The sequence below is a fragment of the Lissotriton vulgaris genome, chromosome 8, assembly GCF_964263255.1.
Source record: "Lissotriton vulgaris chromosome 8, aLisVul1.2, whole genome shotgun sequence".
In the NCBI taxonomy this organism is placed as follows: domain Eukaryota; kingdom Metazoa; phylum Chordata; class Amphibia; order Caudata; family Salamandridae; genus Lissotriton; species Lissotriton vulgaris.
In genome coordinates, this window is record NC_141696.1 from 1466171120 (window position 1) to 1466188062 (window position 16943).

The window sequence follows — 16943 nt, forward strand, 5'->3', positions numbered from 1 at the left end:
ACCCTTAACCCAGAATGGCTCAGGAGAGCTTATTGAGAAATGTTATTGTGCCATGTCTTTATTAATACCTGCAGTGCTTACTGTACCATCTCCTTCTTCCATGCACAATCTAACATAAATATTGTAAAATAAGAGGAGTTCCTCAAAAAAAATATATCTTTCTCCTGACTTCCTCACCTGTTGTTGTTTAATGTCAATACTTGTAAATAACGATATTAAACTGTTTCTGCATTAATCCCAACAAAATCTTCACTAAGTTTCTGTATAACCGATCTCTGTGAAGATCGGTGAAGGATGCACTCAAAATGCCCATCACGCAAGGTCACGTAGTGTGACCCCACGTGTTGACTTCACTCCGCTTCTCCTAGAACGTGTACTTCTGCGCATGCCTGGTGACGCACAAGGATAATCACTGCATCACCCGCTCCGCGCTCAGGAAACAAGAATGTCGCCGCTGCTCGAATAATGCAGCCGGAGGCGCACGCTCAAACGGTCACCCTGCAATCTCACAAGGTAAAACTCACCCCAATAAATGCTAGGAATGCCGCCAAAAGTCTTTCTCCTTCAACAGAAATTATAACAGATCCACTCACGAAGGTTCCTTCCAAGGATTCAGACAGTCAATGTTGTGCGTCCAAAGCACTACTGTAAATCACGGAGAGCACAAGTCTCCTGAAATAGTACCAGTTTCCCTCGTCGCCAATTTGTAGTGTAGTAGTCACATGATAAATATAGCTAAAGTACTTTATTTGCACAGAATAAGATATATAATATAACAACAGGTGAGCGCCAGGGAAACGAGGGGCTCATTTATGAAAAGTGACGCATCGCTGCGTGAAAACAGCGATGCGTCACTTTTCACTGCGCACTCCTTGCGACAATCCTGATGCGTCATATTTAATGTATGACGCATCATGTCGCAAGGAGTACAGATACGTCAGTATTTCTGACGTATCTGTAAGCGCAAAAGTGATGCATTGCTGGAGTGTGTCACAAAAGTGACGCAACTCCAGCAATGCGTCCGGCCTGCGTCAGTCTTACGCCTGCTGTGAGGCAGGTGCAAGATTTTGACGCAACGGCGTCCTAAAAGTGACGCAGTGAATTCTCATAGATTTCACTGCGTCACTTCTACGACCCTTCCGTGCGTCAATACGCCCCCTTGCATACATTATACCTGGCGCAGGTATAATGTGGCGCAGGGGTTTACAAAGTGACGCATCTACCTAGATGCGTCACTTTGTAGATATGGTGCAACAAGGCACATGTTTTACGCTGCTGGTGCGTCACAAAAAGTGACGCACCGGCGGCGTAAAAGGCACGCACGGCCTCATGAATGAGGCCCGATGTATCCAGTCCTCAGGCAGCTCAATAACTGACAGCTTCAGCTAGAATCATACATGACCTAACATTCTTACATTCTAATACACGAGCAATTAAAGAGACAATGTAAGCAACACAACACAGGCTTGCTGATAAACAGATATATAAATACATACTCTGGTCGAAACGCGTAGTTTTCTAAGTGTTTTTTGTCATCGAGTTCATTAAAATAATGAATAGCTGATCACCCTGAGTGCTGGGATAGGAGGGGATATTTATATTAAGATACATTAGACATGCGTTCACGCCTTTCTTCTTGCACGTGGTTCTCACACTTTCCCTTTCACGCGCTATTCAGCTATTCACTACTCACTGATGCTGAGTCAGTAATAGCACTTATAAAACATGTGTCTTGTGCCCCAAATTTCCCATAACGGGGTTCGACATTGAACTTTTGTAACTTTAAAACAAGTTTGCCATGTAACATAAACTATGACGTGAGCTCCATGTGCCCCCAGCTGACAGCAGCGCTTTGCACGAGGTTGTAGCGCCTTTCTAGACATAAAAGGCTCTGTATTTCATAGCGACGACTATGGGACCCAGCCCTCAATAGCACCGTGTGACAGGGCTCTGTGGTCGTGTCCGCCTGCATGCTCTGGGTTTAGGTGTCTGACAGATTGTGGGTGTTGAATACCTTAATTACGGGTGTCAGCCATAATTTTATCATTGCGGGTGTTTGACATAACTGTGTGTTTGCGCATGTCTGACAAAAGTTGTGTTTGCTGGTTTCTGATGCAATGTTGTGATGGCGGTGTCTGCCACACTGTTGTGGCAGCGGGTGTCTGCCACACTGTTGTGGCTACAGGTGCCTGCCTGAATGTTGTAATTGCGGTGTCTGCCACACTGTTGTGGCTGCGGGTGTCTGCCACACTGTCGTGGCTACAGGTGTCTGCCTGAATGTTGTAATTGCGGTGTCTGCCACACTGTTGTGGCTGCGGGTGTCTGCCACACTGTTGTGGCTACAGGTGTCTGCCTGAATTTTGTGATAGCGGTGTCTGCCACACTGTTGTGGCTGCAGCTGGCTGCCAGAATATTGTGAATGCGGTGTCTGCCACACTGTTGTGGCTGCAGGTGTCTGCCACACTGTTGTGACTGCCGGTGTCTGCCAGATTATTTTGATTGCAGTGTCTGACACACTGTTGTGATTGCGGTGTCTGCTAGAATGTTGTAATTGGGAGTCTGCCACACAGTTGTGATTGCGGTGTCTGCCAGAATGTTGTGATTCGGTGTCTACCACACTGTTGTGGCTGCAGGAGTCTGCCACACTGTTGTGGCTGCAGGTGTCTGCCACACTGTTGTGTCTACAGGTGTCTGCCTCAATGTTACAGTTGGGTGACTGGTAGCACACTGCGTTAGTGGGTTTGCATTTGATAGGCGTGGGTGTGTTTGCCTGACATAATGTTATCATTGTGGGTGTCTGACAGACCGAGGTTCTTTATCTGTGACGTACCACTGGGCTCGCCAAAACAGGAACAGGATGTGTTTTCCAGGTGTCATGTATGTAATCTGAGGCCGGGTGTCTGACATATACATCGTGGGCTCTGTATTTCTGCAGACGTGTTTCCGGGTGTCTGACAGGGTATATTGATGTGATGTCATGTGCTTTCCTGTATATTGTGGCTGTACAATGTCACATGATGTGGGTTATGGGTGTCTGGCTGTAGATTGTGGTTTCTACACAAATAACAATGTTTTCGTCACACTGCACCCAGGTTTGTGTTTCCAGGAACAAAGGTTTGATTATGTTTAACACCGGTCTCTGTAAGAGCAGTATAGTTTGCATGATAACGAACACTTCCGATATCGGCAAGTGAGACACGCTCTCCTCACTTACATACCTAGGGGCACAGTGCTCCCGGAGGCGTCGCCTCTTGAAGACCGTGTGCTAGATGAGCACATTCCCAAGAAAACTATTTCTCTGATATATAGGAAGCTGGTAAATAATATGGAGAGTGCGAGAATCAAGAGGGATGGAGAGGACCAGAAAGCTAGTCCAGATCCTCGGTTTATATGTCAGTAAATCAAAAAGAGACTAGCTCGAGATGGGGTTAGTATGACATTAATATTGTTATTGTCATAGCGACTCAGTATTGTTTTGCCAATTAGTGGTGGCACCTGTTGGGTGTCTTTAGAAAGCCCTCACCCACCAACCTAGTTGGTGGCATGCTTCATCATCGGGCCCACCCAGTGACACCTAGCGTGTCCCGGGTGTGCTTCGACGCCTGATTACAGCGGAGCAGGTATGTCACTGTGTGTGCGGTGAAAGGTGTTTTGGTATGTGAAGTTAAAACGGCTTGGCGGGGGTCCCTGGGGTGAGGATACTTTATTAAAAGGGCCTCCGTCGGCGGTTAAAAAATAAGGCTGTGGGACGTTAGAGGCGGGTTACAACCTCCTACGTCCTTAGAGTGTCAACATGTTTCAGCCAGTGCCTTATTACTAATCTGGCTTTCTTCAGGACAGTAAAATATGTGTAGGTTAAAATAGGGGTTGTGTGGTGTAGTCTATGTGTCTACACGCCCTAAAGTGTATATAACTGTGAGAGGGGGGGATTCCCTTCTCAAGATCACCTGTACATTTAACATTGAAAGACAGGGACAAGACAAACATGGGAGAAAAGAGTCACTAGAAAGTATTGATCATCTGTTATGACAGCCGGCTAAATAGCGGTTTAGTGCAGGCTATGAGCGGCTCAAGTGTAATGATACTGGTGGTACCATTATTGTGGAATCGCACTAGAACTTCGAGAGTGAAGTGATTAAAACAGCGGTATAATATACTGCAGTAGTGAATTTGTGAAGAATTTTAGGCGCAAGGACCATGTCTTACGCTATTTTGGGCTTGCTTTTGCTCCAAGGTTATTGAAGTGGCAAGGGGTGGCCCTAGTAGGGAGACAAAGGTAGGACCACTAGGGTTAGGAGACCTGTAGGAGAAAGTTTAGGTAGCGCTTACCTATTGTAGAGGTGTTCAGCATTCTCACAGGATTTCTGGCCAGCATCAGCGTGGGACCTGTTGTGCCTCCTTCGCAGAACCGGTAGTGAATGGCTGCTGTTGCCGGTTTTTATACTGCCGGTAATTGTGTAAGTGAGGTAAGCGCTACCTAAACTGTCTCCTACAGGTCTCCTAACCCTAGTGGTCCTACCTTTGTCTCCCTACTAGGGCCACCCCTTGCCACTTCAATAACCTTGGAGCAAAAGCAAGCCCAAAATAGCGTAAGACATGGTCCTTGCGCCTAAAATTCTTCACAAATTCACTACTGCAGTATACTATACCGCTGTTTTAATCACTTCACTCTCGAAGTGTTAAAGATTAGACTGCAAAACGTCAACATTATCGGCGCCATCTTGCCCCTTCCCAAGCCCATTCGTGCGCGTAAGCGGCAGCCATTTTGAGCACCATGGCCTCCCTGCCCCTCGCTGATAGCCAGCGCGTCTCTCTCTCTCTCCCTTAACCTCGCAAGCATCCCCCCGCACACTGACAACCCCCGCTCTCTCATGCCCTGGGTCATAAACCCCTCTTCAGCGCAGCTTCATCACGGAATCCCATCCTGTTCCCAGCGCGACACCTCCCCTCATTCCTTTCATGGCCTCAGATCCTTTTGATGCAAACCCCCTTTTCCTGTATCCCCGTTTGTCTTCCTTGTTCCCAGGCCGCCACCTGGCCCTGCGGATACTGTTTATTACCCCGTACAGTAGGAAGCTTCCCCTCCCCATCAAAAGACCCTCGAACCGATCAAAGCCCCCACCCTATGAGATCCGATCAAACCCATGCATTCCGTGAATCGGCGGAATGCCCTGCTGTGCGGCAACCATCACCTGTTGTGACCGGGGTGGGGAATCCAACTGTAAATGTATGTGGGAACGGGCCTGATGGGGAGATTCCGAGGATGTTCTTTCAACTATCGACGTGTTGCGAGAATGTGTTATGTGCAATAAAGGTCATAAACCCTAGTATAAGAGGCCAGGCCTCAGAGATGTGGCTAGAGCACCTCGTGACGATACTTGCTGTCTGAATTGATGTGTTCTCCTCCGGAGAGAATAAAATCCTCGTTTCCTGCCTTCCAGTCTCCAGTGCCTGCTTCTTCATTGATTAACATTGGTGGGTCATAGAGGCGATACCGCCGGGCAACATAAAAAGGGTCTTTGGTTACTGGTTGTCTTTGGAACCCCTTTTTACAATTGGCGTCCCAAACGTGGGGCCCATCAGCGACTCGTGGATCCAGTGGGAGAGGTCCTGACGACAGAGTGAACGACTGCAACGATCGGAAGGTACCCTGTCCGATAGACCCTCGTCTGACAGCCGATCATCCGAACTTCACTGGTTCCGAACAGACCTCTCTCGAGTGATCTGCGGTCCTGACTGGGAACCATCAGGAGTGCCACGAGAAGTACGAAGAGAAGAGGACGATCGGGCGCTGGATTCGGAAGACAAGAAACTGTCCATGCGGTCCGGGTAAGGTCGTGTAAACACGACAAATTGCGAAAGTGATTGATAATTGAAAGTGATTGATAATTGATGAGAAAATACTAGTATTACTTTTTGTTAATTTATTGGAGATTCACTGTCTACGAACGGAGAAACAACAGGCTCTCCCTTTATAAACAGCGAAGGATAGGTACGCACCCGTCGGACCTATCTTTCTCCCCCACTGAACAATTGCCCCTTCCCCCCATTGATTAACTGTTATAGATTGTTTTCTGGAGATTCGCTGTCTGCAAACAGGGAAAAATAGGTCCCCTCTTTACAGATAGTGAAAGGGTAGGTGACGCGAACCTTTGCGAGCCTACTTATTCTCCCCATTGACCATATTGATTTTTTATTTTTGACCTAACATTGATTGCTCAAGATTGGTTCATGAGGTATTCACTACGTGCAAACAACGTAGAATAGAAATATTCTGTCTAGTCTTTGCACGCAGTGATAAGATAGGTAGTGCTGACTATTATCCCATTGTGATCCGTCATGCCTGTCTTCTCCCCACTGGTTAGTAGCCTGTTTAGCCCGGACCGCTTATTAGGGATGAACCATCCAGCTCCGCTGGAAGGCACCCCTAATAAGGACATGTTCACGAAGCATGGATTAGTCGCTATAGCCTATAGCCAGCTGTGGCATAAATATACGAAAAAGGATCGAGAAAGTCAGTGGCCACTGATAGGATCCTTCGAAAATGATAGAATAATCGCACTAGAAACAGCCCTTGGTAAAAACAAGACGACGTCCACTATGCTTGACAGCTTCGGCATGTGGCGAAAAGAAGCCGAACAACGCAAAAAGAGAACCGAGAGTAGGTTGGGAAAAGAGCTGCGGAAAGCAGCCCACCTAGCGGCCCAGAAACTAGAGAAAGAGATAAAAGAAAGAGAGGATACCAAACAGAAGCTAGAAATAGAAACATCAAGCCAGTGTCTGGTTAGAACTCCCTCCACGCTCTACCCTGAATTACACTCAAAACAGCGAACCAACGATGATCTGCTGCTAGGTCCTCCGATCATCCACATGCCCCCTCCATATGCCCCTTCCCAACCCTTAGCCCAGCACCCACTATCCCCAGGTACCAGCGAGAGTAGCACCACGGCTTCAGCCCCCATGGCCTCCGTGCCGGCTGAACTCCTTGTATTAGATACTACGCAAACGACAACGCTGGGCGACCCAGAAGCCCGAAGGGGTGGTCCTGCTAGAGCATATAGACTAAGCAAACATGAACGAGCAGGGGTCGACAAGATAGCAAAGATACTGATAGAGAAGAGGGAGGGTGAAGAGTCCGTCACGGATGTGTTTAATTCTTATACTGGGAGTCACAGACGACACTTTACTGTACAACTGTGTTACCATGTCTTAAATGCATACGAGGACCGATATCAAGAAAAAGGTCCACAGAGCCTAACGACTCTGTACCGGAAGGTTGATATCGGGGATGAGAGTGAGAGTGATGTGACGGACCTCCTTACGCGTACGCTTGAGGTTTTCCGCCACCTCACTGAACAAAAGCCAAAAATCGAATCCACTACCTCCGTAGCAACCAACCCACAAACTGAACGACCTAACACTATGATGCCGATACGAGAGGCTGCCCCTTACGAGGTGAAGGGACTCACGATGACGCAAACAACAAAGATGCAAAGGGAAGGGTAGTGTACAATTGGGTCTACCAACCATGGGACCGGCAAGAGATTCTGACCTTCCGGAAATCTCTGCCTGACCTACGTAAAAACCCCACTGCCTTCTATACTGAGTTAGGTACGGCCCTAGGATCGACGATTATGACTCTAGCTGACATCGACTTGTTTTTCGGGTTATGTCTACCGGCTGATGTGTGGAAGCAAATCCGGAAAGTCGACCACTCTGAGCTGTTTGGACATAACTGGTCACAACTTGATGGCATAGACAGACAACGAGAACCCGGACAAAAGCCTTTGAAAGCCATTTTAGACCTCCCGGATAAAATCGTGCAGAAATTAAAAACCCTGATCCCAGAAAAGAAAGTGGACTGGTCGATAGTAACGGCTTGTCGCCAGAAACCTCAGGAGGATGTATCGGAATACTTCTCCCGGTTTGAAACGGTGTTCTCCGATTACAGCGGCCAGGACCTGACCACTGCAACCGGACACCATCTGTTTGTCCAGAATTACGTTAAGGGCTTATCACCGGAGGTCTCGCAGAAACTGCAGGCCAGCGAAAGTAGTTGGGCAGCCTCCAAACCTACGGCTATCCTCCAGATGGCCCAATATTATGAACATCAGAAAAACGAAAACGATAGAACAACAGAGAGAAAGAAGAAAGAATTAAAGGAGAGGGTGATGATGGCTCAACTGCAAGGGGTGACTCTGGGACGAGACCAATACCGGGGAAACCATCAGATGAGCGTCCCTAAAACGGCACCTCCCAAAGACCGTGCTTCAACTCCCCACATTGGACGTACAGACATTAGAGAGGACCAGTGTGCCTTCTGCAAAGGATCGGGCCACTGGAAATCTCAGTGCCCGGTTCTTTTGGAACTCACCAGAAATAGAGATCCTAGAGATTCAGCAAACGAACCAAGAAATAGGGGACCACAGCGAGGGCCCCCAAACAACGCAACTAATGATAGATCAAGTAGGCCAAACACATTTGACCGACCCCGACAGAACCAATGCCAGCAATCTGACTACGATGATGTTCATGACTTTGCATAGGACTGCCTAGGGCAAGGGAGGGATCCAGTCGAGCTCCATGTTGACCAGCAAGGCCCTTATGTCACTGCTAAGGTCTTGGGTACAAAGTCACCATTCCTGGTAGACACTGGCGCAACACGTAGTGCATTATCTAAACGACTGATTCCAAGGGCACCCTTGTCTGGCTCACTAATAACATCGACAGGTTTCGATGGGACGCCCTCCACTAACCCTTTGTCCGCCCCAATCCTCTTTGACTTAGAAAACAACACCACTGACACTACGTTTTTGCTTTCCTCCAATAGCCCTGACGCAATCATGGGACTCGACTTATTAAAACACTTCCGAGCAACGATTAGATGTTCTCAAGATGGAGTCCGAGTTTTCCTTTACGACAATCCTGTTCTGCTTAGACATTGCCCCCCCAGACACATGTTTTCCATCACCGACGCTGACACTTCCCTGCTTGACACTCTGCCTCCGTATCTGTGGGCCAAAACGGATTCGGATGTAGGGCGCATGATGATTGACCCAGTGCACATCACTGTTCGACCAGATGCAACACTCCCAAAACTTCCACAATATCGGATATCGCCCGAGGGCGAGAAGGCATTGGTAGAAATCATCCAATCACTGATAGACGCAGGAGTGGTAGAGGAAGTAGTTAGCAACGTTTGCAACAGCCCAATCTTGCCCATCATTAAGAAACAGGGAGAAGGAGATGAGAAAGCATACCGCTTCATCATTGACCTTCGAGAGATCAACAAAGTGGTGGTACCCCAGTACCCTGTGGTCTCGGACATTACCACCATCCTGACTTTGATTCCCTCCACTGCCACCACCTTCACTGTCATTGACCTCAAAAACGCATTCTTTTCCATCCCCATCCACCCAGACAGCCGATATCTCTTCGGTTTCACCCTAAAAGCCCGCTCATATAGGTTCTGCCGAGCACCCCAGGGCTACACAGAAAGCCCTAGCATCTACAGCCAGGCCCTCAAGAGACAACTGGATCAAGTCCAGTTACCCGATGGAGTGGTGTTAGTACAATATGTCGATGACATCCTCTTGGCAGCCGACACCACTCCACTAGCTGTCACAGCCACCATTCAACTCCTGCATTTCCTTGCAGAAAATGGCCACAAGGTCTCTAAGAAGAAGTTGCAATTCTGCCAACCCCAGGTCACTTACCTAGGCCACCTTTTGTCCAAAGACGGAAGGAAATTGACTCCTGACCGGATCCAAACCATTCTCGACACCCCCGTCCCTAAGACCCAGAAACAGGTCCGCTCCCTACTAGGCCTCACCTCCTTCTGCCGACAGTGGTTACCCAACTTTAGCCTTGTAGTAAAACCACTGCTATCATTGTTAGCAAAGGACATCCCTCTCCCACTCCCTTGGACCCCTGAGTGTCAGGCTTCTTTCATGCAACTACGAGATGCCCTCTGCTCGGCCCCTGTGTTGGGCACCCCCGATTACACAAAGCCCTTCTCCCTTTACACCCATGAAAGGGAGGGGTGCGCTTTATCTGTCCTGACCCAGTCCATCGGCTCAAAGCAACGACCATGCGCTTACTTCTCAGCCACTCTTGACCCTGTAGCCAGAGCCCTGCCTGCTTGCCTTCGAGCCGTAGCTGCTGCTGCGATCTCTATCCGACAGAGTGAAGGGATTGTGCTCTCGAATTCCCTCACAGTACTGGTACCCCATGCAGTTGACACCCTCCTAAACCAAACCAAAACGCAACACCTGACGAGTGCACGACTGACAGGATACGAACTGACTCTGCTCGCACCCCACATCACTCTGAAGAGATGCACCACACTGAACCCAGCAACCCTGCTGCCCTTACCAGAAAACGATCCCAATGCGCACCCTGTACACGACTGTGTGACCCTCACAGACGAACAGACCAGAAGTAGGGTTGACCTCGGAGACACGGCCTTCCCCAACCCCGACGGAGAGCTGTGGGTGGACGGTTCTTGCATCAAACTCCCCGATGGCACCACTTCAGCTGCCTATGCAGTCACCACGGCTCGAACTGTAGTCGAGACAGCCCGCATAACGCAACGATCTGCCCAGGCAGCGGAACTGATTGCCCTGACACGAGCCTGTATCCTAGCAGCAGGAACCACAGCAAACATTTACACCGACAGCCAGTATGCCTTCGGGGTGGTTCACCATTTTGGGCTCCTGTGGAGGGAGAGGGGATTCTTGACCTCACACGGCACCCCCATTTTGCACGGGGATCTAGTCTCCGCCTTGATCGAAGCCGTCCTTCTCCCCAAAAGGCTTGCAGTCATCAAATGCCAGGCACACAAAAAGGTGACAGACATTATTGGACAGGGAAATGCACTAGCCGACCTCACTGCCCGAACGACAGCTGAAAATAGGACGACAACACGCATGTATGTGACCAGGTCACAAGCAGAAAAATGGTCTGACGCTAGGGACACTATCAGAGACATTCAAATGGCTAGCACACAACACGAACTGACTGAATGGACACGGGTGGGATTGAAAGATGACGAAGGCTGCTGGCGGACAAAAGACACAAACAAATGGTTGTTACCTGACTCGTATCTGATTCCCATACTGACTATGGCACATTCCCCTGCCCACATAGGATCAGCCCCTATGATTGAACTTGTCTCCAGAGTTTGGCACAATGATAAGATCACAGAGTCCGCCAAACGCCTGGTCCAACAATGTTTGATATGCCTGCAACACAATCCCGGGAAAGGAACTGTAGTACCCCGGGGAGGGTTTGGGGTCCCGAATCACCCGTTTGAAGTCCTACAGATGGACTACATCCAACTCGACAGATGTCAAGGCCTGAAATATGTACTTGTGGTGGTGTGCGCATTTAGCAAATGGGTGGAAGCATATCCAACCCGTGACAACACTGCTATGGCCACAGCAAAAGTACTGTTAAAGGAGTTTTTCCCCCGTTACGGCCTTTGTCGAATTTTGTGGAGCGACAATGGCCCCCACTTCGTAGCCGAAGTTATCCAACTCATTTTGAAGGGGTTGGGTGTAAAACAAAAGTTCCACGCAGTCTTCCACCCCCAATCTGCTGGACTAGTTGAACGACATAACGCCACACTGAAACTAAAATTGGCCAAAATAGTAGCTACCACAGGATTGAAATGGCCAGACGCACTCCCCCTGGCATTGCTTTCAATGCGTTCCACCCCCACCAAACACCACTTGACGCCATACGAGGTTGTTTTCGGCCGGCCTATGAATGTCTGGTCTGCACCTAAACCAACTTCCATTCATGACGTCCCGGACGTCCTAATGTCTGATTACTTATGTCAGTTGACTAAAACGCTGTCTGTTATCCATCAACAGGTGCTGCATGCCATCCCTGACACTTCCAGGGGTCCCGGACACACCATTCAGCCTGGGGATTTCATCCTGATCCGGAACTTCCAGCGTGCCAAGAGTCTGGAACCCCGGTGGACGGGCCCCTGGCAAGTCCTCATCACCACCCGAACAGCACTACGGGTGGAGGGAAAACGCAACTGGCTGCATGCGCACCACTGTAAGAAGATCTCCTCGACCCTGACCTCGACCGAAAACATCGACAACCAAGAAGAGCTCCTGAACAAGGACCGACCGTCACTAACCTGCTATCCTGATACCGACACACTTGAACTTTCAAAATTCTCTGATCCCACAGTGCCATCAAAAGAAGGGTATTTCCTGCGTCGAAAGGAGGGAGTCTCGGCTAAGTAGACCACGGACTGAGTTAAATCTCAGAACGGTGACCTAAACACTACCAAGGGTTACCCGGAGAGAAGCAAAACAAAGTCTGTGGTTCTGCCCGCTACCGAGCCCCTTGAAGATGATGGAAGCGCCAGATAAGAAGATGATGGAAGCGCCAAATAAGAAGATGATGAAGGCAACAGGAAATACCCCCCGCAGAAACCCAAAAGCAGACAGACTCCATAGCCCAAAGACTATTGCGCTCTTCATCACAATCCTCTTCTGCTTTCTCCTCATGACCACACTCTGGATTGTGGAAGAAAATGCACCTGCTCACGAAACATTCCTGACCACTGTCCAGCCTACCACCATGAAGGAACATTATCTGATTTCGCTCTCTCCCCAACTCAGAGAGAGGCGAAAGGAATTTTGGAATAACTCCTTCGTACAACTACTTCACCAGCACAACCTTGCTACCAATGCCACCAACTGTTGGATCTGTGGATTGCTACCCCACGCCACTGGACACTCGATACCATTCATCCCTTCACCTTTCTCAGTTCACGGTTCCTGTCTTGCCTGGCTGATGCTTCTGCAAGAAAGCTTTAAGGACAATGCCACCTCCAGCAAAACGGTAACGCATTTCTACCACGGGGTCTGGCGGAACAGAACAAAGACACATTTCTGCCCGCAGACCAACAACAACACAATCCACTTGGACATCCCTGCTAAAGAACAAGTTGAAATGCAAGTGTTCAATAATCCAACCAGAACCACCTTCTCCTACCTGCGAAAACGAACGGCTGCCACTCTGACTGTGGCCCTGTCAGTCATCAACGTCACCGGCCACATGTGCATGGAAGGGCTTGGGACTCAGCTGGTAGGCCACAGTGCCTGCCGGTTTTCCAGAACTCTGGACTCCGCCGACCCACCTTCCTTTGTAGCATCTCCAAACACGTATTTCGTCTGCGGCACGAAGGCTTACACCTGGTTCCCCAAAGGCTGGGGGGGCACTTGTTTCATTTCCTTCATCCTTCCTCCGACTTATGTGGCACCAGCAAATCATCACAGACAAAAACGAGCCAAGGACATCGAACAAGCCGACTCAACAGGAGCGCAATTCATCGATGCTATGAAAGGACTTGTCCCCCTCTGGGGCCCGATGGCAAACAGCCGTGCCATCCGACATCTGACTCAAGCAGTTGAGACAACAATGAACATCACGGCTGGTATCCTTGCTAACAACACCGCTGAACTTCAAGCGGTCCGCTTGGTGGCCCTCCAGAACCGCCTTGTCCTGGATGTGGTTCTCGCGGATCGTGGTGGGGCATGCCGCATTATTGGGTCCAGCTGCTGTACGTACATACCGGACAACTCACCCTCAGTGTACAAGGCCATCGAACATCTTCATAGACTCTCTTCAGAAGTCCACCAAGAACAGGAAGAATGGTCGCTGGGTGGGTGGTTCTGGAGCACCGTTAAGAACTGGGGCTGGAGACTATTCACCATTATCCTGATTCCTGTGGTTGTAATATGCGGTTTATGTTTAGGAATTCAATGTCTACCACCCCTGTGTACATTATGTGTAAATTGTATTTGCCCTAAGACTGTGGACTTTGGAAACGAACATATGAGAGCAATATATGATGCCGAGGTTAGGAATTTGATGAAGATTGACATTGAGTAAGCAAGTTGGCTAAGATATGTTGAAAAGGGAGGACTGTTAAAGATTAGACTGCAAAACGTCAACATTATCGGCGCCATCTTGCCCCTTCCCAAGCCCATTCGTGCGCGTAAGCGGCAGCCATTTTGAGCACCATGGCCTCCCTGCCCCTCGCTGATAGCCAGCGCGTCTCTCTCTCTCTCCCTTAACCTCGCAAGCATCCCCCCGCACACTGACAACCCCCGCTCTCTCATGCCCTGGGTCATAAACCCCTCTTCAGCGCAGCTTCATCACGGAATCCCATCCTGTTCCCAGCGCGACACCTCCCCTCATTCCTTTCATGGCCTCAGATCCTTTTGATGCAAACCCCCTTTTCCTGTATCCCCGTTTGTCTTCCTTGTTCCCAGGCCGCCACCTGGCCCTGCGGATACTGTTTATTACCCCGTACAGTAGGAAGCTTCCCCTCCCCATCAAAAGACCCTCGAACCGATCAAAGCCCCCACCCTATGAGATCCGATCAAACCCATGCATTCCGTGAATCGGCGGAATGCCCTGCTGTGCGGCAACCATCACCTGTTGTGACCGGGGTGGGGAATCCAACTGTAAATGTATGTGGGAACGGGCCTGATGGGGAGATTCCGAGGATGTTCTTTCAACTATCGACGTGTTGCGAGAATGTGTTATGTGCAATAAAGGTCATAAACCCTAGTATAAGAGGCCAGGCCTCAGAGATGTGGCTAGAGCACCTCGTGACGATACTTGCTGTCTGAATTGATGTGTTCTCCTCCGGAGAGAATAAAATCCTCGTTTCCTGCCTTCCAGTCTCCAGCGCCTGCTTCTTCATTGATTAACATTGGTGGGTCATAGAGGCGATACCGCCGGGCAACATAAAAAGGGTCTTTGGTTACTGGTTGTCTTTGGAACCCCTTTTTACAGAAGTTCTAGTGCGATTCCACAATAATGGTACCACCAGTATCATTACACTTGAGCCGCTCATAGCCTGCACTAAACCGCTATTTAGCCGGCTGTCATAACAGATGATCAATACTTTCTAGTGACTCTTTTCTCCCATGTTTGTCTTGTCCCTGTCTTTCAATGTTAAATGTACAGGTGATCTTGAGAAGGGAATCCCCCCCTCTCACAGTTATATACACTTTAGGGCGTGTAGACACATAGACTACACCACACAACCCCTATTTTAACCTACACATATTTTACTGTCCTGAAGAAAGCCAGATTAGTAATAAGGCACTGGCTGAAACATGTTGACACTCTAAGGACGTAGGAGGTCGTAACCCGCCTCTAACGTCCCACAGCCTTATTTTTTAACCGCTGACGGAGGCCCTTTTAATAAAGTATCCTCACCCCAGGGACCCCCGCCAAGCCGTTTTAACTTCACATACCAAAACACCTTTCACCGCACACACAGTGACATACCTGCTCCGCTGTAATCAGGCGTCGAAGCACACCCGGGACACGCTAGGTGTCACTGGGTGGGCCCGATGATGAAGCATGCCACCAACTAGGTTGGTGGGTGAGGGCTTTCTAAAGACACACAACAGGTGCCACCACTAATTGGCAAAACAATACTGAGTCGCTATGACAATAACAATATTAATGTCATACTAACCCCATCTCGAGCTAGTCTCTTTTTGATTTACTGACAAATAATATGGAGAGCCTATTGCCGCGAATTAGAACACAATGGTGCGCAGATGGTCTGGAATTGGACGACAAGGATTGGGTGGAGGCAGTTTCCTCCCCGAAAGTAGTGGCGATTCAGATGAGGCTCCGGCTGGTGCAACTGAAGATACTGCATAGGTCATATACAACCGGGCCTCAGCAGGTGCGAATGGGGCAAGGGGGGAGTGGAGTGTGTAGAAGAGAGTGTGGAGAACCTGCCACCTTTATGCATATTCTTTGACACTGTGTGGCGATACAGACATTTTGGACGAAGATACATGATGAACTAAAAGAGGTGTTGGGTGGGGAGATACAATCAGAGCCTCCAAGGTGTCTGTTGACTGTATGGGAACCTACAGATCTGAATGTATATCAGAAGCAATGTGTGACGCTGGCGTATATGGTGGCTAAACAAAATATTGCTCAGCTTTGGGGTGCAAGTCAGCAGCCCGAGTCTCTAAGTTGTGCTGAAGACCTGGACTCGTATATGTTTAGGGAGAAATCAGTATATGTAGACAGGGGTTGGCTGGAGAAATGGGGGAAGATCTGGGGGGCGTGGAATGATCACAGAGGAGAAATTTGTGAACCACTGATGCCACCTCCGGAACTGGAGGCGCAGGAATCACTATGATCCAAGTGTGAAACATTGAAAATGTGATTCTGTTTTTGTGCATATGGACGCATGTGAGGGAAAATGTACTGCATCACCTGATGTTTATTTTCGTTTTTTGTTTGCATTTCTATCGTTGTTCTGTCAATAAAAAGAGTTAAAAATCTTTTTTTTAAAACACCGGTCTCTGTGCTGTTTACAGCCCTCCAATGCGATTATACTAAAATGAAAGAAATAGGAAAAAAACATCTATTTCTTTCATTTTAGTATAATCACGTCACCCGCGCTTTACTGTTAAAATGTTAGAAGTAAAGCGCGGGTGCCAAGGCTGCCTGGCGAGCGGGGCAAATGCCGAATTGCTTAGCCAGACTCTTTCAGTGGCTCCTGCTCCTCCCAAGCCCATCTTTGGGGTGCCATGCTTTGGCACTTTTTGGACCGTGCAGGTTGATGGCGTCGTCGGAGTTGCGCCAAGGAGTCGCCCGTAGTGGAAGGCTTTGCGGGGAACACTCAAGGGGCAATCCAATATGGACAGAGAGGGTCCCAAGGTCATTGGCTGGGGGACCCGTGGGCCTGCGAACGCTCGAATAGGGAGCCCGGGAGAGGGAGTGCACAGAGGTGAATCTGGGCCATGCAGCATCCCTGCCTGAATAAGAGCAGGGCGGGGCCCTTGTGAGTATGGTTCAGGGGTGGCTGGCATTCCCTGCTGATAGGGTCAGGGGCTTGAGCGGAGCAGGGACATTAGGGGGTGCATTCC